The sequence below is a fragment of the Hyla sarda genome, unplaced genomic scaffold (genome assembly GCF_029499605.1).
Source record: "Hyla sarda isolate aHylSar1 unplaced genomic scaffold, aHylSar1.hap1 scaffold_721, whole genome shotgun sequence".
NCBI classification, from domain to species: Eukaryota; Metazoa; Chordata; class Amphibia; order Anura; family Hylidae; genus Hyla; species Hyla sarda.
This window is the reverse complement of record NW_026610742.1, coordinates 152,483-176,187: the sequence shown is the minus strand read 5'-3', so window position 1 is coordinate 176,187 and position 23,705 is coordinate 152,483. Positions and strand designations below refer to the sequence as shown.

Below are 23,705 nucleotides of genomic sequence, written 5' to 3'. Positions count from 1 at the left end.
GAGACTCAGTGCCCAGGAGCTGCCTATCGTACCATTCGGTGCTTTACGGCCTGTTCCCTGGGACCCACGACGTGGAGGCCATCCAGGAGGCCTGGCGCCTTATGAACTGTTTTAAGGACGCAGTGTGGCTCTCCAGGAACCGCCTCGTGATCAACAGGGAAAACATGTCCGTCCGGGACTGCCGCAGGTTCATCAAGAACCTGCTTAGAGACTATTCCATCTTGGACAGCTCGGCCGTTGATGAGGAAGAAGAGGAGTGAAGACCCCTCTCCTTCTCCCATGTCTCCCTGAAGATACAGCCCAACAGTTTGGCCCTGTGATCCGCCCCCTCCCTACCCCCACATAGTCGCCCACACCCCTACCCCGATCACAGATTGTATTATTTGGTTTTTGTTTGATCTCTTGTGCTTTTCTATTGCAGGATTGAGCTGAATGTTAGAGTAGCATGGTGTGCGATGTATAGCTTAGGGAACCTTTGCTGTGTATTGTACTATCATGCTTTGTGTGACTGTAATTTATTGTACGACTTGTAATGACTGAACGGAAAATAAAGCTCTTTCAATCAAAAATCTGTTCTTATCAGTTTAATATCTGATACGTCCCCTATCTGGGGACCATATATTAAATGGATTTTTGAGAACGGGGGCCGATTTCGAAGCTTGCTTCCGTCGCCCTATGCATTGACCCGATATGGCAGTATCTTCGGGTACAGTGCACCACCCCCTTACAGGGTTAAAAAGAAAGATTCCTACTTTCATTGCTACCTGCTTGCTGGCTAGCCAGCTAGCCAGCCCTGTGGGCCTTGCTGCTGCTGCAGCCAAAAAGCAAAAGGTGGTGCTGCTGCTGCTTCTGCTGCTTCTGCTTCTGCTTGTGTCTGGCTGCTGTTGGAGCGTCCAGGCACAGGACTTCTGCTGCTGCTGACTAAATGGCCTCCTTAATTGGATCATTTGAGTAGCCAGCACACCTGTGCAGGTAGGGCATGACATGATAGGCAGCTGCCTTGATAGCGGGTGGGTGCTGAATGTTCCTAATTGACAAAATAAGATTAATGCTTATGAAGAAATATAAAATCTCATCCCTTCCCCAATATCGCGCCACACCCCTACCCCTTAATTCCCTGGTTGAACTTGATGGACATATGTCTTTTTTCGACCGTACTAACTATATAACTATGTAACATAACATGGGGGGGGGGGGGGGGGGGGGGTCTCCTGGCTGTTCACACAGGTGTGTCATTGCTGTACATTGACCATGCATTGCTTCTGTGGTATTGCAAAGGCAAAGACAAATGCTTCCAGCCATCCATTGCACTAATGGATTGGTCATCAGCTGGCTGTCTATGTCCCGCATCAATATAGACCAAAGTACAGAGGGTTAGGCTATGCTATTGTGCACCTACCTGATGCATCAGAAGGTGCGAGGCCCTTGCTAAATTCTGTGCACAGACTTTGAGATCTATACTTTAGACTGTATCTAAACCTGCTCCAACATGGACTGACATTCTGGCCTACTTTCAGCCGATGCGACTTGTCTGTCGCTGAACAGTCGCTTTTTATGTATTCAGCACCTATGTATAATGTTGTAAAAATGCTCTAGAAGCTAAAGTCGCAGAAATGTCACACATATTTGGCCTGCAACTTTCTGTGCGACAAATTCAGACAGGAAAAATCAGTATAAATCCTTAGAAAATTATCCCCCAGTGTCTCCATCTGCTGGCGGTATTGAATAAGCATTGCTGCACTGATGGGGTATGCATTAGACGAAAAAAAAGAAGAAAAAGAAGAATAATACGCCCAGAAAAGAGGCGAAAAGGAGAAAAACGTAAAAAAACGTGAAAAAAAAGTAAGAGGAAGAGAAGGGAAAAAAAGGTGGAAATGGGTTTAAAAGTGATTTCGGCGGAGAAATATATATATATATATATATATATATATATATATATATATACGCGCACACACACACATATATATAAACGTATTCTCCGTTGAGATATTGCAGCCGCTGCTGTGTCCAGGCCCAGGAGCCTTAGCACTGTGCTGTGATGTCACTCAATACCACTGACATCACTAGGTGTAAACAACATCTCTCCTTTGCTGTGTATGTGACTATGGAGCTGTTTGGTGATGTCGTCTATTATGGCCTTCATAGAAGCAACAGGAGATTGTTGCATCCATCTAGAACCCTCAGAACTACAGTGCTATGATGTCACTCACTTCCACTGGCCTTGCAGAGTGTAAACAACAACAACCCAGCTTTGTTGTGTATGTAACCATAGGGATTTGTGATGTCACCTAGAACCTTCACAGCAGCGACAGCTTTATGAGGAGCATCAGCACTGCTCTGCCTGAGCAGAACCATCACCGCCATAGGTTGTCAAATAACCCGGGTTTAACCCACACAGGTAAGTCCAATGGGGTGCAGGCATGTCCTCTATGCTTACAGCTTCCCGTGGGTGTTGGTTTGATACCGTTTGGGGACAGCCAAGGAGGCATCTGCAGGCAACAAAGGTAGGTGTGTGCTTGTGTGTGTGTTTCCTATGCAGATCCTAAGCCCAGTGTCACATGCAAGTAGGAGGAGTAAGAAGGGTTCCTGGCAAATCCGGGTTATGGATTGCATTTAAAAAGGCCCCGTGGGAGTGCAATGGGCCCCTGTCTTGCTGCTTAGCAATAATGGTATGGGTTTAGGTTCTGCTGTGTGTACTGGTGGTTGACTGCCCCCCAGCCCAGAGTGTGCATGGAAAATTGTCTGGCAGCCTTCCTGACAGCAAGCAGTGATAGTGCCCATGAAGGGCACCTTGTTGGGCCCGCCCCTTTCACGGTTATCGCTTCTCGGCCTTTTGGCTAAGATCAAGTGTAGTATCTGTTCTTATCAGTTCAATATCTGATACGTCCCCTATCTGGGGACCATATATTAAATGGATTTTTGAGAACGGGGGCCGATTTCGAAGCTTGCTTCCGTCGCCCTATGCATTGACCCGATATGGCAGTATCTTCGGGTACAGTGCACCACCCCCTTACAGGGTTAAAAAGAAAGATTCCTACTTTCATTGCTACCTGCTTGCTGGCTAGCCAGCTAGCCAGCCCTGTGGGCCTTGCTGCTGCTGCAGCCAAAAAACAAAAGGTGGTGCTGCTGCTGCTTCTGCTTCTGCTTGTGTCTGGCCGCTGTTGGAGCGTCCAGGCACAGGACTTCTGCTGCTGCTGACTAAATGGCCTCCTTAATTGGATCATTTGAGTAGCCAGCACACCTGTGCAGGTAGGGCATGACATGATAGGCAGCTGCCTTGATAGCGGGTGGGTGCTGAATGTTCCTAATTGACAAAATAAGATTAATGCTTATGAAGAAATATAAAATCTCATCCCTTCCCCAATATCGCGCCACACCCCTACCCCTTAATTCCCTGGTTGAACTTGATGGACATATGTCTTTTTTCGACCGTACTAACTATGTAACTATGTAACATAACATGGGGGGGGGGGGTCTCCTGGCTGTTCACACAGGTGTGTCATTGCTGTACATTGACCATGCATTGCTTCTGTGGTATTGCAAAGGCAAAGACAAATGCTTCCAGCCATCCATTGCACTAATGGATTGGTCATCAGCTGGCTGTCTATGTCCCGCATCAATATAGACCAAAGTACAGAGGGTTAGGCTATGCTATTGTGCACCTACCTGATGCATCAGAAGGTGCGAGGCCCTTGCTAAATTCTGTGCACAGACTTTGAGATCTATACTTTAGACTGTATCTAAACCTGCTCCAACATGGACTGACATTCTGGCCTACTTTCAGCCGATGCGACTTGTCTGTCGCTGAACAGTCGCTTTTTATGTATTCAGCACCTATGTATAATGTTGTAAAAATGCTCTAGAAGCTAAAGTCGCAGAAATGTCACACATATTTGGCCTGCAACTTTCTGTGCGACAAATTCAGACAGGAAAAATCAGTATAAATCCTTAGAAAATTATCCCCCAGTGTCTCCATCTGCTGGCGGTATTGAATAAGCATTGCTGCACTGATGGGGTATGCATTAGACGAAAAAAAAGAAGAAAAAGAAGAATAATACGCCCAGAAAAGAGGCGAAAAGGAGAAAAACGTAAAAAAACGTGAAAAAAAAGTAAGAGGAAGAGAAGGGAAAAAAAGGTGGAAATGGGTTTAAAAGTGATTTCGGCGGAGAAATATATATATATATATATATATATATATATATATATATATATATACGCGCACACACACACATATATATAAACGTATTCTCCGTTGAGATATTGCAGCCGCTGCTGTATCCAGGCCCAGGAGCCTTAGCACTGTGCTGTGATGTCACTCAATACCACTGACATCACTAGGTGTAAACAACATCTCTCCTTTGCTGTGTATGTGACTATGGAGCTGTTTGGTGATGTCGTCTATTATGGCCTTCATAGAAGCAACAGGAGATTGTTGCATCCATCTAGAACCCTCAGAACTACAGTGCTATGATGTCACTCACTTCCACAGGCCTTGCAGAGTGTAAACAACAACAACCCAGCTTTGTTGTGTATGTAACCATAGGGATTTGTGATGTCACCTAGAACCTTCACAGCAGCGACAGCTTTATGAGGAGCATCAGCACTGCTCTGCCTGAGCAGAACCATCACCGCCATAGGTTGTCAAATAACCCGGGTTTAACCCACACAGGTAAGTCCAATGGGGTGCAGGCATGTCCTCTATGCTTACAGCTTCCCGTGGGTGTTGGTTTGATACCGTTTGGGGACAGCCAAGGAGGCATCTGCAGGCAACAAAGGTAGGTGTGTGCTTGTGTGTGTGTTTCCTATGCAGATCCTAAGCCCAGTGTCACATGCAAGTAGGAGGAGTAAGAAGGGTTCCTGGCAAATCCGGGTTATGGATTGCATTTAAAAAGGCCCCGTGGGAGTGCAATGGGCCCCTGTCTTGCTGCTTAGCAATAATGGTATGGGTTTAGGTTCTGCTGTGTGTACTGGTGGTTGACTGCCCCCCAGCCCAGAGTGTGCATGGAAAATTGTCTGGCAGCCTCCCTGACAGCAAGCAGTGATAGTGCCCATGAAGGGCACCTTGTTGGGCCCGCCCCTTTCACGGTTATCGCTTCTCGGCCTTTTGGCTAAGATCAAGTGTAGTATCTGTTCTTATCAGTTTAATATCTGATACGTCCCCTATCTGGGGACCATATATTAAATGGATTTTTGAGAACGGGGGCCGATTTCGAAGCTTGCTTCCATCGCCCTATGCATTGACCCGATATGGCAGTATCTTCGGGTACAGTGCACCACCCCCTTACAGGGTTAAAAAGAAAGATTCCTACTTTCATTGCTACCTGCTTGCTGGCTAGCCAGCTAGCCAGCCCTGTGGGCCTTGCTGCTGCTGCAGCCAAAAAACAAAAGGTGGTGCTGCTGCTGCTTCTGCTGCTTCTGCTTCTGCTTGTGTCTGGCCGCTGTTGGAGCGTCCAGGCACAGGACTTCTGCTGCTGCTGACTAAATGGCCTCCTTAATTGGATCATTTGAGTAGCCAGCACACCTGTGCAGGTAGGGCATGACATGATAGGCAGCTGCCTTGATAGCGGGTGGGTGCTGAATGTTCCTAATTGACAAAATAAGATTAATGCTTATGAAGAAATATAAAATCTCATCCCTTCCCCAATATCGCGCCACACCCCTACCCCTTAATTCCCTGGTTGAACTTGATGGACATATGTCTTTTTTCGACCGTACTAACTATGTAACTATGTAACATAACATGGGGGGGGGGGGGTCTCCTGGCTGTTCACACAGGTGTGTCATTGCTGTACATTGACCATGCATTGCTTCTGTGGTATTGCAAAGGCAAAGACAAATGCTTCCAGCCATCCATTGCACTAATGGATTGGTCATCAGCTGGCTGTCTATGTCCCGCATCAATATAGACCAAAGTACAGAGGGTTAGGCTATGCTATTGTGCACCTACCTGATGCATCAGAAGGTGCGAGGCCCTTGCTAAATTCTGTGCACAGACTTTGAGATCTATACTTTAGACTGTATCTAAACCTGCTCCAACATGGACTGACATTCTGGCCTACTTTCAGCCGATGCGACTTGTCTGTCGCTGAACAGTCGCTTTTTATGTATTCAGCACCTATGTATAATGTTGTAAAAATGCTCTAGAAGCTAAAGTCGCAGAAATGTCACACATATTTGGCCTGCAACTTTCTGTGCGACAAATTCAGACAGGAAAAATCAGTATAAATCCTTAGAAAATTATCCCCCAGTGTCTCCATCTGCTGGCGGTATTGAATAAGCATTGCTGCACTGATGGGGTATGCATTAGACGAAAAAAAAGAAGAAAAAGAAGAATAATACGCCCAGAAAAGAGGCGAAAAGGAGAAAAACGTAAAAAAACGTGAAAAAAAAGTAAGAGGAAGAGAAGGGAAAAAAAGGTGGAAATGGGTTTAAAAGTGATTTCGGCGGAGAAATATATATATATATATATATATATATATATATATATATATATATATACGCGCACACACACACATATATATAAACGTATTCTCCGTTGAGATATTGCAGCCGCTGCTGTGTCCAGGCCCAGGAGCCTTAGCACTGTGCTGTGATGTCACTCAATACCACTGACATCACTAGGTGTAAACAACATCTCTCCTTTGCTGTGTATGTGACTATGGAGCTGTTTGGTGATGTCGTCTATTATGGCCTTCATAGAAGCAACAGGAGATTGTTGCATCCATCTAGAACCCTCAGAACTACAGTGCTATGATGTCACTCACTTCCACAGGCCTTGCAGAGTGTAAACAACAACAACCCAGCTTTGTTGTGTATGTAACCATAGGGATTTGTGATGTCACCTAGAACCTTCACAGCAGCGACAGCTTTATGAGGAGCATCAGCACTGCTCTGCCTGAGCAGAACCATCACCGCCATAGGTTGTCAAATAACCCGGGTTTAACCCACACAGGTAAGTCCAATGGGGTGCAGGCATGTCCTCTATGCTTACAGCTTCCCGTGGGTGTTGGTTTGATACCGTTTGGGGACAGCCAAGGAGGCATCTGCAGGCAACAAAGGTAGGTGTGTGCTTGTGTGTGTGTTTCCTATGCAGATCCTAAGCCCAGTGTCACATGCAAGTAGGAGGAGTAAGAAGGGTTCCTGGCAAATCCGGGTTATGGATTGCATTTAAAAAGGCCCCGTGGGAGTGCAATGGGCCCCTGTCTTGCTGCTTAGCAATAATGGTATGGGTGCAATAATGGTATGGGTTTAGGTTCTGCTGTGTGTACTGGTGGTTGACTGCCCCCCAGCCCAGAGTGTGCATGGAAAATTGTCTGGCAGCCTCCCTGACAGCAAGCAGTGATAGTGCCCATGAAGGGCACCTTGTTGGGCCCGCCCCTTTCACGGTTATCGCTTCTCGGCCTTTTGGCTAAGATCAAGTGTAGTATCTGTTCTTATCAGTTCAATATCTGATACGTCCCCTATCTGGGGACCATATATTAAATGGATTTTTGAGAACGGGGGCCGATTTCGAAGCTTGCTTCCGTCGCCCTATGCATTGACCCGATATGGCAGTATCTTCGGGTACAGTGCACCACCCCCTTACAGGGTTAAAAAGAAAGATTCCTACTTTCATTGCTACCTGCTTGCTGGCTAGCCAGCTAGCCAGCCCTGTGGGCCTTGCTGCTGCTGCAGCCAAAAAACAAAAGGTGGTGCTGCTGCTGCTTCTGCTTCTGCTTGTGTCTGGCCGCTGTTGGAGCGTCCAGGCACAGGACTTCTGCTGCTGCTGACTAAATGGCCTCCTTAATTGGATCATTTGAGTAGCCAGCACACCTGTGCAGGTAGGGCATGACATGATAGGCAGCTGCCTTGATAGCGGGTGGGTGCTGAATGTTCCTAATTGACAAAATAAGATTAATGCTTATGAAGAAATATAAAATCTCATCCCTTCCCCAATATCGCGCCACACCCCTACCCCTTAATTCCCTGGTTGAACTTGATGGACATATGTCTTTTTTCGACCGTACTAACTATATAACTATGTAACATAACATGGGGGGGGGGGGGGGTCTCCTGGCTGTTCACACAGGTGTGTCATTGCTGTACATTGACCATGCATTGCTTCTGTGGTATTGCAAAGGCAAAGACAAATGCTTCCAGCCATCCATTGCACTAATGGATTGGTCATCAGCTGGCTGTCTATGTCCCGCATCAATATAGACCAAAGTACAGAGGGTTAGGCTATGCTATTGTGCACCTACCTGATGCATCAGAAGGTGCGAGGCCCTTGCTAAATTCTGTGCACAGACTTTGAGATCTATACTTTAGACTGTATCTAAACCTGCTCCAACATGGACTGACATTCTGGCCTACTTTCAGCCGATGCGACTTGTCTGTCGCTGAACAGTCGCTTTTTATGTATTCAGCACCTATGTATAATGTTGTAAAAATGCTCTAGAAGCTAAAGTCGCAGAAATGTCACACATATTTGGCCTGCAACTTTCTGTGCGACAAATTCAGACAGGAAAAATCAGTATAAATCCTTAGAAAATTATCCCCCAGTGTCTCCATCTGCTGGCGGTATTGAATAAGCATTGCTGCACTGATGGGGTATGCATTAGACGAAAAAAAAGAAGAAAAAGAAGAATAATACGCCCAGAAAAGAGGCGAAAAGGAGAAAAACGTAAAAAAACGTGAAAAAAAAGTAAGAGGAAGAGAAGGGAAAAAAAGGTGGAAATGGGTTTAAAAGTGATTTCGGCGGAGAATATATATATATATATATATATATATATATATATATATATATATATATACGCGCACACACACACATATATATAAACGTATTCTCCGTTGAGATATTGCAGCCGCTGCTGTATCCAGGCCCAGGAGCCTTAGCACTGTGCTGTGATGTCACTCAATACCACTGACATCACTAGGTGTAAACAACATCTCTCCTTTGCTGTGTATGTGACTATGGAGCTGTTTGGTGATGTCGTCTATTATGGCCTTCATAGAAGCAACAGGAGATTGTTGCATCCATCTAGAACCCTCAGAACTACAGTGCTATGATGTCACTCACTTCCACAGGCCTTGCAGAGTGTAAACAACAACAACCCAGCTTTGTTGTGTATGTAACCATAGGGATTTGTGATGTCACCTAGAACCTTCACAGCAGCGACAGCTTTATGAGGAGCATCAGCACTGCTCTGCCTGAGCAGAACCATCACCGCCATAGGTTGTCAAATAACCCGGGTTTAACCCACACAGGTAAGTCCAATGGGGTGCAGGCATGTCCTCTATGCTTACAGCTTCCCGTGGGTGTTGGTTTGATACCGTTTGGGGACAGCCAAGGAGGCATCTGCAGGCAACAAAGGTAGGTGTGTGCTTGTGTGTGTGTTTCCTATGCAGATCCTAAGCCCAGTGTCACATGCAAGTAGGAGGAGTAAGAAGGGTTCCTGGCAAATCCGGGTTATGGATTGCATTTAAAAAGGCCCCGTGGGAGTGCAATGGGCCCCTGTCTTGCTGCTTAGCAATAATGGTATGGGTTTAGGTTCTGCTGTGTGTACTGGTGGTTGACTGCCCCCCAGCCCAGAGTGTGCATGGAAAATTGTCTGGCAGCCTCCCTGACAGCAAGCAGTGATAGTGCCCATGAAGGGCACCTTGTTGGGCCCGCCCCTTTCACGGTTATCGCTTCTCGGCCTTTTGGCTAAGATCAAGTGTAGTATCTGTTCTTATCAGTTTAATATCTGATACGTCCCCTATCTGGGGACCATATATTAAATGGATTTTTGAGAACGGGGGCCGATTTCGAAGCTTGCTTCCATCGCCCTATGCATTGACCCGATATGGCAGTATCTTCGGGTACAGTGCACCACCCCCTTACAGGGTTAAAAAGAAAGATTCCTACTTTCATTGCTACCTGCTTGCTGGCTAGCCAGCTAGCCAGCCCTGTGGGCCTTGCTGCTGCTGCAGCCAAAAAACAAAAGGTGGTGCTGCTGCTGCTTCTGCTGCTTCTGCTTCTGCTTGTGTCTGGCCGCTGTTGGAGCGTCCAGGCACAGGACTTCTGCTGCTGCTGACTAAATGGCCTCCTTAATTGGATCATTTGAGTAGCCAGCACACCTGTGCAGGTAGGGCATGACATGATAGGCAGCTGCCTTGATAGCGGGTGGGTGCTGAATGTTCCTAATTGACAAAATAAGATTAATGCTTATGAAGAAATATAAAATCTCATCCCTTCCCCAATATCGCGCCACACCCCTACCCCTTAATTCCCTGGTTGAACTTGATGGACATATGTCTTTTTTCGACCGTACTAACTATGTAACTATGTAACATAACATGGGGGGGGGGGGGTCTCCTGGCTGTTCACACAGGTGTGTCATTGCTGTACATTGACCATGCATTGCTTCTGTGGTATTGCAAAGGCAAAGACAAATGCTTCCAGCCATCCATTGCACTAATGGATTGGTCATCAGCTGGCTGTCTATGTCCCGCATCAATATAGACCAAAGTACAGAGGGTTAGGCTATGCTATTGTGCACCTACCTGATGCATCAGAAGGTGCGAGGCCCTTGCTAAATTCTGTGCACATACTTTGAGATCTATACTTTAGACTGTATCTAAACCTGCTCCAACATGGACTGACATTCTGGCCTACTTTCAGCCGATGCGACTTGTCTGTCGCTGAACAGTCGCTTTTTATGTATTCAGCACCTATGTATAATGTTGTAAAAATGCTCTAGAAGCTAAAGTCGCAGAAATGTCACACATATTTGGCCTGCAACTTTCTGTGCGACAAATTCAGACAGGAAAAATCAGTATAAATCCTTAGAAAATTATCCCCCAGTGTCTCCATCTGCTGGCGGTATTGAATAAGCATTGCTGCACTGATGGGGTATGCATTAGACGAAAAAAAAGAAGAAAAAGAAGAATAATACGCCCAGAAAAGAGGCGAAAAGGAGAAAAACGTAAAAAAACGTGAAAAAAAAGTAAGAGGAAGAGAAGGGAAAAAAAGGTGGAAATGGGTTTAAAAGTGATTTCGGCGGAGAAATATATATATATATATATATATATATATATATATATATATATATATATATATATACATATACGCGCACACACACACATATATATAAACGTATTCTCCGTTGAGATATTGCAGCCGCTGCTGTGTCCAGGCCCAGGAGCCTTAGCACTGTGCTGTGATGTCACTCAATACCACTGACATCACTAGGTGTAAACAACATCTCTCCTTTGCTGTGTATGTGACTATGGAGCTGTTTGGTGATGTCGTCTATTATGGCCTTCATAGAAGCAACAGGAGATTGTTGCATCCATCTAGAACCCTCAGAACTACAGTGCTATGATGTCACTCACTTCCACAGGCCTTGCAGAGTGTAAACAACAACAACCCAGCTTTGTTGTGTATGTAACCATAGGGATTTGTGATGTCACCTAGAACCTTCACAGCAGCGACAGCTTTATGAGGAGCATCAGCACTGCTCTGCCTGAGCAGAACCATCACCGCCATAGGTTGTCAAATAACCCGGGTTTAACCCACACAGGTAAGTCCAATGGGGTGCAGGCATGTCCTCTATGCTTACAGCTTCCCGTGGGTGTTGGTTTGATACCGTTTGGGGACAGCCAAGGAGGCATCTGCAGGCAACAAAGGTAGGTGTGTGCTTGTGTGTGTGTTTCCTATGCAGATCCTAAGCCCAGTGTCACATGCAAGTAGGAGGAGTAAGAAGGGTTCCTGGCAAATCCGGGTTATGGATTGCATTTAAAAAGGCCCCGTGGGAGTGCAATGGGCCCCTGTCTTGCTGCTTAGCAATAATGGTATGGGTTTAGGTTCTGCTGTGTGTACTGGTGGTTGACTGCCCCCCAGCCCAGAGTGTGCATGGAAAATTGTCTGGCAGCCTCCCTGACAGCAAGCAGTGATAGTGCCCATGAAGGGCACCTTGTTGGGCCCGCCCCTTTCACGGTTATCGCTTCTCGGCCTTTTGGCTAAGATCAAGTGTAGTATCTGTTCTTATCAGTTTAATATCTGATACGTCCCCTATCTGGGGACCATATATTAAATGGATTTTTGAGAACGGGGGCCGATTTCGAAGCTTGCTTCCGTCGCCCTATGCATTGACCCGATATGGCAGAATCTTCGGGTACAGTGCACCACCCCCTTACAGGGTTAAAAAGAAAGATTCCTACTTTCATTGCTACCTGCTTGCTGGCTAGCCAGCTAGCCAGCCCTGTGGGCCTTGCTGCTGCTGCAGCCAAAAAACAAAAGGTGGTGCTGCTGCTGCTTCTGCTGCTTCTGCTTCTGCTTGTGTCTGGCCGCTGTTGGAGCGTCCAGGCACAGGACTTCTGCTGCTGCTGACTAAATGGCCTCCTTAATTGGATCATTTGAGTAGCCAGCACACCTGTGCAGGTAGGGCATGACATGATAGGCAGCTGCCTTGATAGCGGGTGGGTGCTGAATGTTCCTAATTGACAAAATAAGATTAATGCTTATGAAGAAATATAAAATCTCATCCCTTCCCCAATATCGCGCCACACCCCTACCCCTTAATTCCCTGGTTGAACTTGATGGACATATGTCTTTTTTCGACCGTACTAACTATGTAACTATGTAACATAACATGGGGGGGGGGGGGTCTCCTGGCTGTTCACACAGGTGTGTCATTGCTGTACATTGACCATGCATTGCTTCTGTGGTATTGCAAAGGCAAAGACAAATGCTTCCAGCCATCCATTGCACTAATGGATTGGTCATCAGCTGGCTGTCTATGTCCCGCATCAATATAGACCAAAGTACAGAGGGTTAGGCTATGCTATTGTGCACCTACCTGATGCATCAGAAGGTGCGAGGCCCTTGCTAAATTCTGTGCACAGACTTTGAGATCTATACTTTAGACTGTATCTAAACCTGCTCCAACATGGACTGACATTCTGGCCTACTTTCAGCCGATGCGACTTGTCTGTCGCTGAACAGTCGCTTTTTATGTATTCAGCACCTATGTATAATGTTGTAAAAATGCTCTAGAAGCTAAAGTCGCAGAAATGTCACACATATTTGGCCTGCAACTTTCTGTGCGACAAATTCAGACAGGAAAAATCAGTATAAATCCTTAGAAAATTATCCCCCAGTGTCTCCATCTGCTGGCGGTATTGAATAAGCATTGCTGCACTGATGGGGTATGCATTAGACGAAAAAAAGAAGAAAAAGAAGAATAATACGCCCAGAAAAGAGGCGAAAAGGAGAAAAACGTAAAAAAACGTGAAAAAAAAGTAAGAGGAAGAGAAGGGAAAAAAAGGTGGAAATGGGTTTAAAAGTGATTTTGGCGGAGAAATATATATATATATATATATATATATATATATATATATATATACGCGCACACACACACATATATATAAACGTATTCTCCGTTGAGATATTGCAGCCGCTGCTGTGTCCAGGCCCAGGAGCCTTAGCACTGTGCTGTGATGTCACACAATACCACTGACATCACTAGGTGTAAACAACATCTCTCCTTTGCTGTGTATGTGACTATGGAGCTGTTTGGTGATGTCGTCTATTATGGCCTTCATAGAAGCAACAGGAGATTGTTGCATCCATCTAGAACCCTCAGAACTACAGTGCTATGATGTCACTCACTTCCACAGGCCTTGCAGAGTGTAAACAACAACAACCCAGCTTTGTTGTGTATGTAACCATAGGGATTTGTGATGTCACCTAGAACCTTCACAGCAGCGACAGCTTTATGAGGAGCATCAGCACTGCTCTGCCTGAGCAGAACCATCACCGCCATAGGTTGTCAAATAACCCGGGTTTAACCCACACAGGTAAGTCCAATGGGGTGCAGGCATGTCCTCTATGCTTACAGCTTCCCGTGGGTGTTGGTTTGATACCGTTTGGGGACAGCCAAGGAGGCATCTGCAGGCAACAAAGGTAGGTGTGTGCTTGTGTGTGTGTTTCCTATGCAGATCCTAAGCCCAGTGTCACATGCAAGTAGGAGGAGTAAGAAGGGTTCCTGGCAAATCCGGGTTATGGATTGCATTTAAAAAGGCCCCGTGGGAGTGCAATGGGCCCCTGTCTTGCTGCTTAGCAATAATGGTATGGGTTTAGGTTCTGCTGTGTGTACTGGTGGTTGACTGCCCCCCAGCCCAGAGTGTGCATGGAAAATTGTCTGGCAGCCTCCCTGACAGCAAGCAGTGATAGTGCCCATGAAGGGCACCTTGTTGGGCCCGCCCCTTTCACGGTTATCGCTTCTCGGCCTTTTGGCTAAGATCAAGTGTAGTATCTGTTCTTATCAGTTTAATATCTGATACGTCCCCTATCTGGGGACCATATATTAAATGGATTTTTGAGAACGGGGGCCGATTTCGAAGCTTGCTTCCGTCGCCCTATGCATTGACCCGATATGGCAGTATCTTCGGGTACAGTGCACCACCCCCTTACAGGGTTAAAAAGAAAGATTCCTACTTTCATTGCTACCTGCTTGCTGGCTAGCCAGCTAGCCAGCCCTGTGGGCCTTGCTGCTGCTGCTGCAGCCAAAAAACAAAAGGTGGTGCTGCTGCTGCTTCTGCTGCTTCTGCTTCTGCTTGTGTCTGGCCGCTGTTGGAGCGTCCAGGCACAGGACTTCTGCTGCTGCTGACTAAATGGCCTCCTTAATTGGATCATTTGAGTAGCCAGCACACCTGTGCAGGTAGGGCATGACATGATAGGCAGCTGCCTTGATAGCGGGTGGGTGCTGAATGTTCCTAATTGACAAAATAAGATTAATGCTTATGAAGAAATATAAAATCTCATCCCTTCCCCAATATCGCGCCACACCCCTACCCCTTAATTCCCTGGTTGAACTTGATGGACATATGTCTTTTTTCGACCGTACTAACTATGTAACTATGTAACATAACATGGGGGGGGGGGGGGGGGGGTCTCCTGGCTGTTCACACAGGTGTGTCATTGCTGTACATTGACCATGCATTGCTTCTGTGGTATTGCAAAGGCAAAGACAAATGCTTCCAGCCATCCATTGCACTAATGGATTGGTCATCAGCTGGCTGTCTATGTCCCGCATCAATATAGACCAAAGTACAGAGGGTTAGGCTATGCTATTGTGCACCTACCTGATGCATCAGAAGGTGCGAGGCCCTTGCTAAATTCTGTGCACAGACTTTGAGATCTATACTTTAGACTGTATCTAAACCTGCTCCAACATGGACTGACATTCTGGCCTACTTTCAGCCGATGCGACTTGTCTGTCGCTGAACAGTCGCTTTTTATGTATTCAGCACCTATGTATAATGTTGTAAAAATGCTCTAGAAGCTAAAGTCGCAGAAATGTCACACATATTTGGCCTGCAACTTTCTGTGCGACAAATTCAGACAGGAAAAATCAGTATAAATCCTTAGAAAATTATCCCCCAGTGTCTCCATCTGCTGGCGGTATTGAATAAGCATTGCTGCACTGATGGGGTATGCATTAGACGAAAAAAAAGAAGAAAAAGAAGAATAATACGCCCAGAAAAGAGGCGAAAAGGAGAAAAACGTAAAAAAACGTGAAAAAAAAGTAAGAGGAAGAGAAGGGAAAAAAAGGTGGAAATGGGTTTAAAAGTGATTTCGGCGGAGAAATATATATATATATATATATATATATATATATATATATATATATATATACGCGCACACACACACATATATATAAACGTATTCTCTGTTGAGATATTGCAGCCGCTGCTGTGTCCAGGCCCAGGAGCCTTAGCACTGTGCTGTGATGTCACTCAATACCACTGACATCACTAGGTGTAAACAACATCTCTCCTTTGCTGTGTATGTGACTATGGAGCTGTTTGGTGATGTCGTCTATTATGGCCTTCATAGAAGCAACAGGAGATTGTTGCATCCATCTAGAACCCTCAGAACTACAGTGCTATGATGTCACTCACTTCCACAGGCCTTGCAGAGTGTAAACAACAACAACCCAGCTTTGTTGTGTATGTAACCATAGGGATTTGTGATGTCACCTAGAACCTTCACAGCAGCGACAGCTTTATGAGGAGCATCAGCACTGCTCTGCCTGAGCAGAACCATCACCGCCATAGGTTGTCAAATAACCCGGGTTTAACCCACACAGGTAAGTCCAATGGGGTGCAGGCATGTCCTCTATGCTTACAGCTTCCCGTGGGTGTTGGTTTGATACCGTTTGAGGACAGCCAAGGAGGCATCTGCAGGCAACAAAGGTAGGTGTGTGCTTGTGTGTGTGTTTCCTATGCAGATCCTAAGCCCAGTGTCACATGCAAGTAGGAGGAGTAAGAAGGGTTCCTGGCAAATCCGGGTTATGGATTGCATTTAAAAAGGCCCCGTGGGAGTGCAATGGGCCCCTGTCTTGCTGCTTAGCAATAATGGTATGGGTTTAGGTTCTGCTGTGTGTACTGGTGGTTGACTGCCCCCCAGCCCAGAGTGTGCATGGAAAATTGTCTGGCAGCCTCCCTGACAGCAAGCAGTGATAGTGCCCATGAAGGGCACCTTGTTGGGCCCGCCCCTTTCACGGTTATCGCTTCTCGGCCTTTTGGCTAAGATCAAGTGTCTTGCCCTAAGGTATTCGGGTACCCCTCTCCTCGGCCTTGTGGGATCGCCCAGGTTTATTGCCTGGGCTTCACCCACCTGCTGCTATTGGGGAGAGGGCTTAGTCCCAGGATAACGGGAAGGTGATCATCGGAGGACGGGTCTGCCGGAGAGGATGGCTAATGCGCCGAACGCTCCTAATACAGTACGGCTGTTTATCGAGGAGGAAAAGAGGAGTGCCTACGGGATTTTGCATGTCCAGCAGAAGGTCGTGGAGGGAGTGCTGAGGATGCCGCATGCTTCCATCTTCTGTGTCCAGGTCTTTCCCAGCCAAGGATTCTTTGACGTGACCTTCTACAACCTGGATGATCTCCGTACCTGTCTCTACCGGAGTAAGGAGAATGCTTCTCACCCTGACCTACAAGGGATCCGATTCATTTCCTGCGAGGCTCGGCCTAAGAAAGTTCCAGTGGTAGTGCATATGTACAACCCTTTTGTGCGGGATGAGGAGATCCAGACCTTTCTAAGAAGGTATTGTGTGTCTGTTTCTGGTGCGGAGAGGAAAAATAACATCCTGGGGACTTTCACAGGCATGAGACGTTTTTGGGTGGAGTTTAGGCCTGCCCCCGAGGGTGGTGCTGAAGGTTTTTGTCACCCCCCGCAGAACTTTGCGATAGGGAACAACAGGGGGTTTCTGCACTACCCGGGGATGCCAAGTTTTTGCCGGGACTGTTTTTGCTTTGGTCATACCAGAGAGAACTGTACAACCGGGCAGGTTTGCAGGAACTGCCACAAGCCTGATCACCGCACTGCAGACTGTCCCGAGAAACGCAAGTGTCATTTCTGTGGTTCTTCGGATCACCTGGCTAGGAGTTGCCCCACTTACCAGTCCGGGGCACCCCGATCATATGCAATGGCTCTTCGAGGTGGGACAGTTCCTGAGGACTCCAATGCTGCCAGGGCAGGCGATGCAGAGGTTAGCGTGCTGACCAGTGAAGCAGAGTCTGCCCCTGTTTTTCCTTCCATTTCTAGGTCTGTTCCGGATGCTTTGGTGGCAGAGGGGGAGAAGGCGGAGTCTGTTTCGGGGGCATCTGTTTCGGAGGCCTCTGATCCCCCAGAGGAGATGACTGTGGACAAAGAATCCTTGAAGAGAAAGATGCCGGTGGAAGAATCGGAGGATGACTGTCCGACTCCTCAGAGTCAAAGGATTGAGGACTTTCCTAGCCCGGGAAGGGAGGAGGCAGGTGGAGGGTCGTCATGTCAGATTGATTCTGACTCCTCTTTATCCTCCCTGGGCACAGGTTATTTGGAGGAATGTTCAGTCAAAAAATTGACAAAGACTCTTAAGTTTAAGGAAGGGGAGGCAAAAAATAAGGGTAGAGGTCGGGGAAAGGCTAGGCCTCCTTTTGATAATGCTTGATTTTGTATTTCCTTTTTTTCCTTCAAATGTTTGAATGAGTTTAACAATTGGTTCTCTAAATGTCCGCAGTATTAGATCTTTAGAAAGGAGATCCGCCATTTTTGATTTACTTTCTAGATATTCTTTTGATGTTCTAGGTCTCCAGGAGTGCTGCTTGGATGGGGAGCCAAATATCTCCTGGCCTTATGGGCAATCGGTATGGTCTGGTTCAATGGAACGTAATTCGGGGGTGGGGATTTTGTTCAAAAGTAATGAGTTTGTTGTTAAAAAAGTTGTCCATATTGTTCCGGGTAGGGTATTATTAGTGCATTTTATTTTCAGGGGTTTCACATATAAAGTAATTAATGTTTATGCTCCAACTGGGAGGAAGGAAAGAGGGGAGGTGTTTGAGAAATTATATTTCTTTTTGAGTGGGAGGGATGATGTGTTCCTTATAGGGGATTTCAATTGTATAATAACAGAGGGGGATAGGAGTAGTACTACGGTGGGTGGTGGGTCTGGTTTAGACAGTACTAGTAAGCAGCTTAAAGAGATTGTAAATTTATTTGGGTTAAAGGATTCCTTTGTTGCCCATAATGATGGTACTATCGGTTATACATATTTCTCTAACAATACAAGTTCGCGTATTGATTTCATTTTTGTCTCAAAACTAATGTCTGTTTCTAATTTCAGACGGAGGAGGTTACCGTTCACGGATCATGCCTGGATTGAGTGTGTGGTAAAAGGTGGTGGTCTAAGTGAGTATGGAAAGGGTGTTTGGAAGTTGAATGTGTCTTTATTGGATAATGAATGTGTATTACAAGAATATAGGGAGCGTTTTGATGGATGGGTGTTGAGGAAGGATGCATTTTATAGTGTGGTTGAGTGGTGGGAGTGGGTGAAGTTAGAGACTAAAAGGTTTTTTATTAAAAAAGGGTGTGAGAAAGGGAGGAAAGATAGAGAAGAGTATGAGAGATGGCAAAGAAGGTTAGAGTATTTGTATGAATTGAGGCGTTTGGGGATGAGTGTTGAGAAGGAGATTGAGGAAGCTCGTGGAAGTGTGAATGAGTGTCTGGAGAGGAATGGAAGGAAGATTATTGCACAGGCTAGGGTTGAAGTGAAAGAGAAGGATGAGAAATGTAGCAAATTTTTCTTTAAAAAGGCATTCAGTAAAAAAACTGAGATGATGAGTGTTTTTAAGAATGATGGGGTAGAGGTCTTTGGTAAGGATGAGGTGTTAGAGGAAGTGTGGAAGTTTTATTCTGATTTATTCACGGAGAAGGAGCGGGACGTGACTCTAGAGGAGGAATGTTTGGGATATGTGGATAAGCGTTTGGATGAAATTGATGGGTTCTTTATGGAAGAGGATGTGAGGAAGAGTGAGGTGGAGGATGCTGTGAATGGGATGAAGAAAGGAAAGGTGGCAGGGAGTGATGGTTTGCCTGTGGAATTTTATCTTGTGTTTTGGGATATGTTAGGGGATTATGTATGGGAGGTGTGTAAGGAAGTACTTAGGAGAGGGAAGTTATCTAAAAGTATGAGTGAGAGTGTGACTGTGTTATTGTTTAAAAAAGGGGATAAGAGGGATCTTAAAAATTGGAGGCCTATAGCGCTCTTGAATTGTGATTACAAAATTATTGCTAAAGTTATTGCGAATAGGTTAAAGGATGTGATTGATTGTATGGTAGGTGAGGAGCAAATGTGTGCAGTGCCTGATCGTAGGATTTCTGAATGTCTGTTAGGTCTGAGGGATGTATTGTGGGACTGTAAAACTAGGAAGCAAGGTGTGGCTGTTGTTACGGTGGATTTTGAAAAAGCGTATGATAGGGTGGTGCATGATTTATTGTTTAGGGTTTTGAGGAGGATGAATGTGCCGGACAGAATGGTGAAGTGGATTGAATGTTTGTATAGGGACATTTATAGTAAGATTCAGGTCAATGGTTTTCTGAGTAGGGAGGTGAGTATAAAATCTGGAGTGCGGCAGGGGTGTCCCCTGTCGCCAATTCTTTTTATTTGTATGATTGAGCCTTTGTTGGGGATGATTAGGAGAGATAAGGTGATGCGGGGTATAGAAATACCTGGTAGTCATGGGAAGGATATGCGAGTGATTGGTTACATGGATGATGTTACTGTTGTATGTAAGTCAATGGCAGGGGTAAGGCGTGCTAAGTTATTGACTGAGTGTTTCTGTTTAATGAGTGGGTTTAAGCTTAATGTTGGGAAGAGTGGTTGTAAATTTTTTGAGGGGTGGGGAGAGAGTGGGTTGTGCGAGTGGCCTGTGAGAGAGGGGGGTGTGGAAGTGCTTGGGGTGGTGTTTGATAATGATTTGTATGGGAAAGAAAGTTGGGAGAGGGTTTTGGGGAGGGTGGGGAATAAAATAAACTTCTGGTCTTTAAGGACTTTATCGATTGAGGGAAGGATTCTGGTTATTAAAGCTGTTATAATTCCTATTTTGCTTTATGTTAATTATGTGTTTCCTCCACCGGATAGGTGTCTGGCAAGAATTATCAGGGAGATCTTTGTTTTCTTATGGAATTCAAGGATGGAGAAATTGAGTCGTGGGAAGGTGGTGAAAAGCAGAATGCATGGTGGGAAAGGAATGATGAATGTGGAAGTGTTCCTGGCTGTGAAGTATGTCAGTTTTTGTCTCGCTGTAAGTAAGAAGGAATGTGTGTTTGGGTGCATGGTAAGGTATTTGGCTGGTAATGTGTTGTTGAAATATAAGCTAATGGAAAGGGACTTAAGGGTACCTGTAAGTTTTGAGGTTCCTTGGTTCTATCAGAGAATAGGGCGGTGTGTCAGGAAAAATAATCTGGAATGTGTGACTGAATGGAATGATAGTAAGAAGGTGATGAAAGTGTTGGAGCAGAGAGAAACAGTGGAATGTGTGGGAGGTCTGTCTGAGAAGGATTGTAAGGTAGTGTGGAAAAATGTCAGTCACAAGGAACTGACAAATAAACAAAAGGACTTGTCTTGGATGTTAGCTCATGGGTGTCTGCCAACAAGGGAATTTCAGAGGAGAAGGAGATTGGTAGACAGTGAAGTGTGTCCCAGGGATGGTTGCGGTGGATGTGAGAATTATGTACATGTGTTTTGGGAGTGTGGTTATGCGAAGTCTGTGTGGAGAAGAATGTCTGGTCTAATTAAAAATCTTACTGGAATTGAAATGTTATCCTTTAATATGATGATGTTTGGTTTGTGTGCAGTGGAGAGAGAGAAGGCAAGAGTGTTATGGTTCATAGTAAATTGTGTAAAAGAGGTTCTGTGGGATGTAAGGAATATTAGGATTTTCAATCAAACTGAAGTAAGTGTGAAGGAATGTCTGGGCATGATCCGTGGTAAAATTTACCTTTACGTATTATGTGATAGGAAAAACTATGGTTCTGATGATGCAGAGGGGATCTGGAAACACAAAAAATGGAAGTACTGGTTATGATTGTATTCTTATTTGTCTTTCTTTTTCTTTTCTTACAGATTATATCCTGATATGAAGGGACAGTTGGAGGGACAGAATCCGCTGCAATTTATTTTTTCTGAGGGAAAGTCATGAAGGGAAAGCTTTTTGTTATATGTACATGTAAAGACATGCTTCCTGTATATATTGTATATGTCAAATATGTGTTATTCATGTGTTTTTCAGATGAATATGTAATTTTTTGAATGATTTACTTGGTTATGTATTGTATATTTCCTTTTCAATAAAAAAAAAAAAAAAAAAAAAAATCTGTTCTTATCAGTTTAATATCTGATACGTCCCCTATCTGGGGACCATATATTAAATGGATTTTTGAGAACGGGGGCCGATTTCGAAGCTTGCTTCCGTCGCCCTATGCATTGACCCGATATGGCAGTATCTTCGGGTACAGTGCACCACCCCCTTACAGGGTTAAAAAGAAAGATTCCTACTTTCATTGCTACCTGCTTGCTGGCTAGCCAGCTAGCCAGCCCTGTGGGCCTTGCTGCTGCTGCAGCCAAAAAACAAAAGGTGGTGCTGCTGCTGCTTCTGCTTCTGCTTGTGTCTGGCCGCTGTTGGAGCGTCCAGGCACAGGACTTCTGCTGCTGCTGACTAAATGGCCTCCTTAATTGGATCATTTGAGTAGCCAGCACACCTGTGCAGGTAGGGCATGACATGATAGGCAGCTGCCTTGATAGCGGGTGGGTGCTGAATGTTCCTAATTGACAAAATAAGATTAATGCTTATAAAGAAATATAAAATCTCATCCCTTCCCCAACATCGCGCCACACCCCTACCCCTTAATTCCCTGGTTGAACTTGATGGACATATGTCTTTTTTCGACCGTACTAACTATGTAACTATGTAACATAACATGGGGGGGGGGGGGGGGGTCTCCTGGCTGTTCACACAGGTGTGTCATTGCTGTACATTGACCATGCATTGCTTCTGTGGTATTGCAAAGGCAAAGACAAATGCTTCCAGCCATCCATTGCACTAATGGATTGGTCATCAGCTGGCTGTCTATGTCCCGCATCAATATAGACCAAAGTACAGAGGGTTAGGCTATGCTATTGTGCACCTACCTGATGCATCAGAAGGTGCGAGGCCCTTGCTAAATTCTGTGCACAGACTTTGAGATCTATACTTTAGACTGTATCTAAACCTGCTCCAACATGGACTGACATTCTGGCCTACTTTCAGCCGATGCGACTTGTCTGTCGCTGAACAGTCGCTTTTTATGTATTCAGCACCTATGTATAATGTTGTAAAAATGCTCTAGAAGCTAAAGTCGCAGAAATGTCACACATATTTGGCCTGCAACTTTCTGTGCGACAAATTCAGACAGGAAAAATCAGTATAAATCCTTAGAAAATTATCCCCCAGTGTCTCCATCTGCTGGCGGTATTGAATAAGCATTGCTGCACTGATGGGGTATGCATTAGACGAAAAAAAAGAAGAAAAAGAAGAATAATATGCCCAGAAAAGAGGCGAAAAGGAGAAAAACGTAAAAAAACGTGAAAAAAAAGTAAGAGGAAGAGAAGGGAAAAAAAGGTGGAAATGGGTTTAAAAGTGATTTCGGCGGAGAATATATATATATATATATATATATATATATATATATATATATATATACGCGCACACACACACATATATATAAACGTATTCTCCGTTGAGATATTGCAGCCGCTGCTGTGTCCAGGCCCAGGAGCCTTAGCACTGTGCTGTGATGTCACTCAATACCACTGACATCACTAGGTGTAAACAACATCTCTCCTTTGCTGTGTATGTGACTATGGAGCTGTTTGGTGATGTCGTCTATTATGGCCTTCATAGAAGCAACAGGAGATTGTTGCATCCATCTAGAACCCTCAGAACTACAGTGCTATGATGTCACTCACTTCCACAGGCCTTGCAGACTGTAAACAACAACAACCCAGCTTTGTTGTGTATGTAACCATAGGGATTTGTGATGTCACCTAGAACCTTCACAGCAGCGACAGCTTTATGAGGAGCATCAGCACTGCTCTGCCTGAGCAGAACCATCACCGCCATAGGTTGTCAAATAACCCGGGTTTAACCCACACAGGTAAGTCCAATGGGGTGCAGGCATGTCCTCTATGCTTACAGCTTCCCGTGGGTGTTGGTTTGATACCGTTTGGGGACAGCCAAGGAGGCATCTGCAGGCAACAAAGGTAGGTGTGTGCTTGTGTGTGTGTTTCCTATGCAGATCCTAAGCCCAGTGTCACATGCAAGTAGGAGGAGTAAGAAGGGTTCCTGGCAAATCCGGGTTATGGATTGCATTT

General features: G+C 45.4%; 7 non-coding genes and 1 pseudogene across 7 annotated transcripts; all 8 read left to right on the top strand.

The window, feature by feature from the left end:
* Positions 1–549: 549 nt before the first annotated feature.
* LOC130344445 (U2 spliceosomal RNA) lies at positions 550–722 on the top strand (annotated as a pseudogene).
* Positions 723–2,817: 2,095 nt separating this feature from the next.
* Positions 2,818–3,008, top strand: LOC130344440 (U2 spliceosomal RNA). Its single transcript, XR_008883369.1, has one exon. It is a non-coding gene; the product is annotated as a U2 spliceosomal RNA (small nuclear RNA).
* A 2,080-nt stretch (positions 3,009–5,088) lies between these two features.
* On the top strand, positions 5,089–5,279 carry LOC130344483 (U2 spliceosomal RNA). Its single transcript, XR_008883400.1, has one exon. It is a non-coding gene; the product is annotated as a U2 spliceosomal RNA (small nuclear RNA).
* Positions 5,280–7,388: 2,109 nt separating this feature from the next.
* Positions 7,389–7,579, top strand: LOC130344513 (U2 spliceosomal RNA). Its single transcript, XR_008883427.1, has one exon. It is a non-coding gene; the product is annotated as a U2 spliceosomal RNA (small nuclear RNA).
* Positions 7,580–9,665: 2,086 nt separating this feature from the next.
* Positions 9,666–9,856, top strand: LOC130344471 (U2 spliceosomal RNA). The gene has a single exon (XR_008883389.1). It is a non-coding gene; the product is annotated as a U2 spliceosomal RNA (small nuclear RNA).
* A 2,106-nt stretch (positions 9,857–11,962) lies between these two features.
* On the top strand, positions 11,963–12,153 carry LOC130344509 (U2 spliceosomal RNA). The gene has a single exon (XR_008883423.1). It is a non-coding gene; the product is annotated as a U2 spliceosomal RNA (small nuclear RNA).
* A 2,087-nt stretch (positions 12,154–14,240) lies between these two features.
* LOC130344505 (U2 spliceosomal RNA) lies at positions 14,241–14,431 on the top strand. Its single transcript, XR_008883420.1, has one exon. It is a non-coding gene; the product is annotated as a U2 spliceosomal RNA (small nuclear RNA).
* Positions 14,432–21,632: 7,201 nt separating this feature from the next.
* On the top strand, positions 21,633–21,821 carry LOC130344447 (U2 spliceosomal RNA). Its single transcript, XR_008883372.1, has one exon. It is a non-coding gene; the product is annotated as a U2 spliceosomal RNA (small nuclear RNA).
* The last annotated feature ends 1,884 nt before the right edge of the window (positions 21,822–23,705 follow it).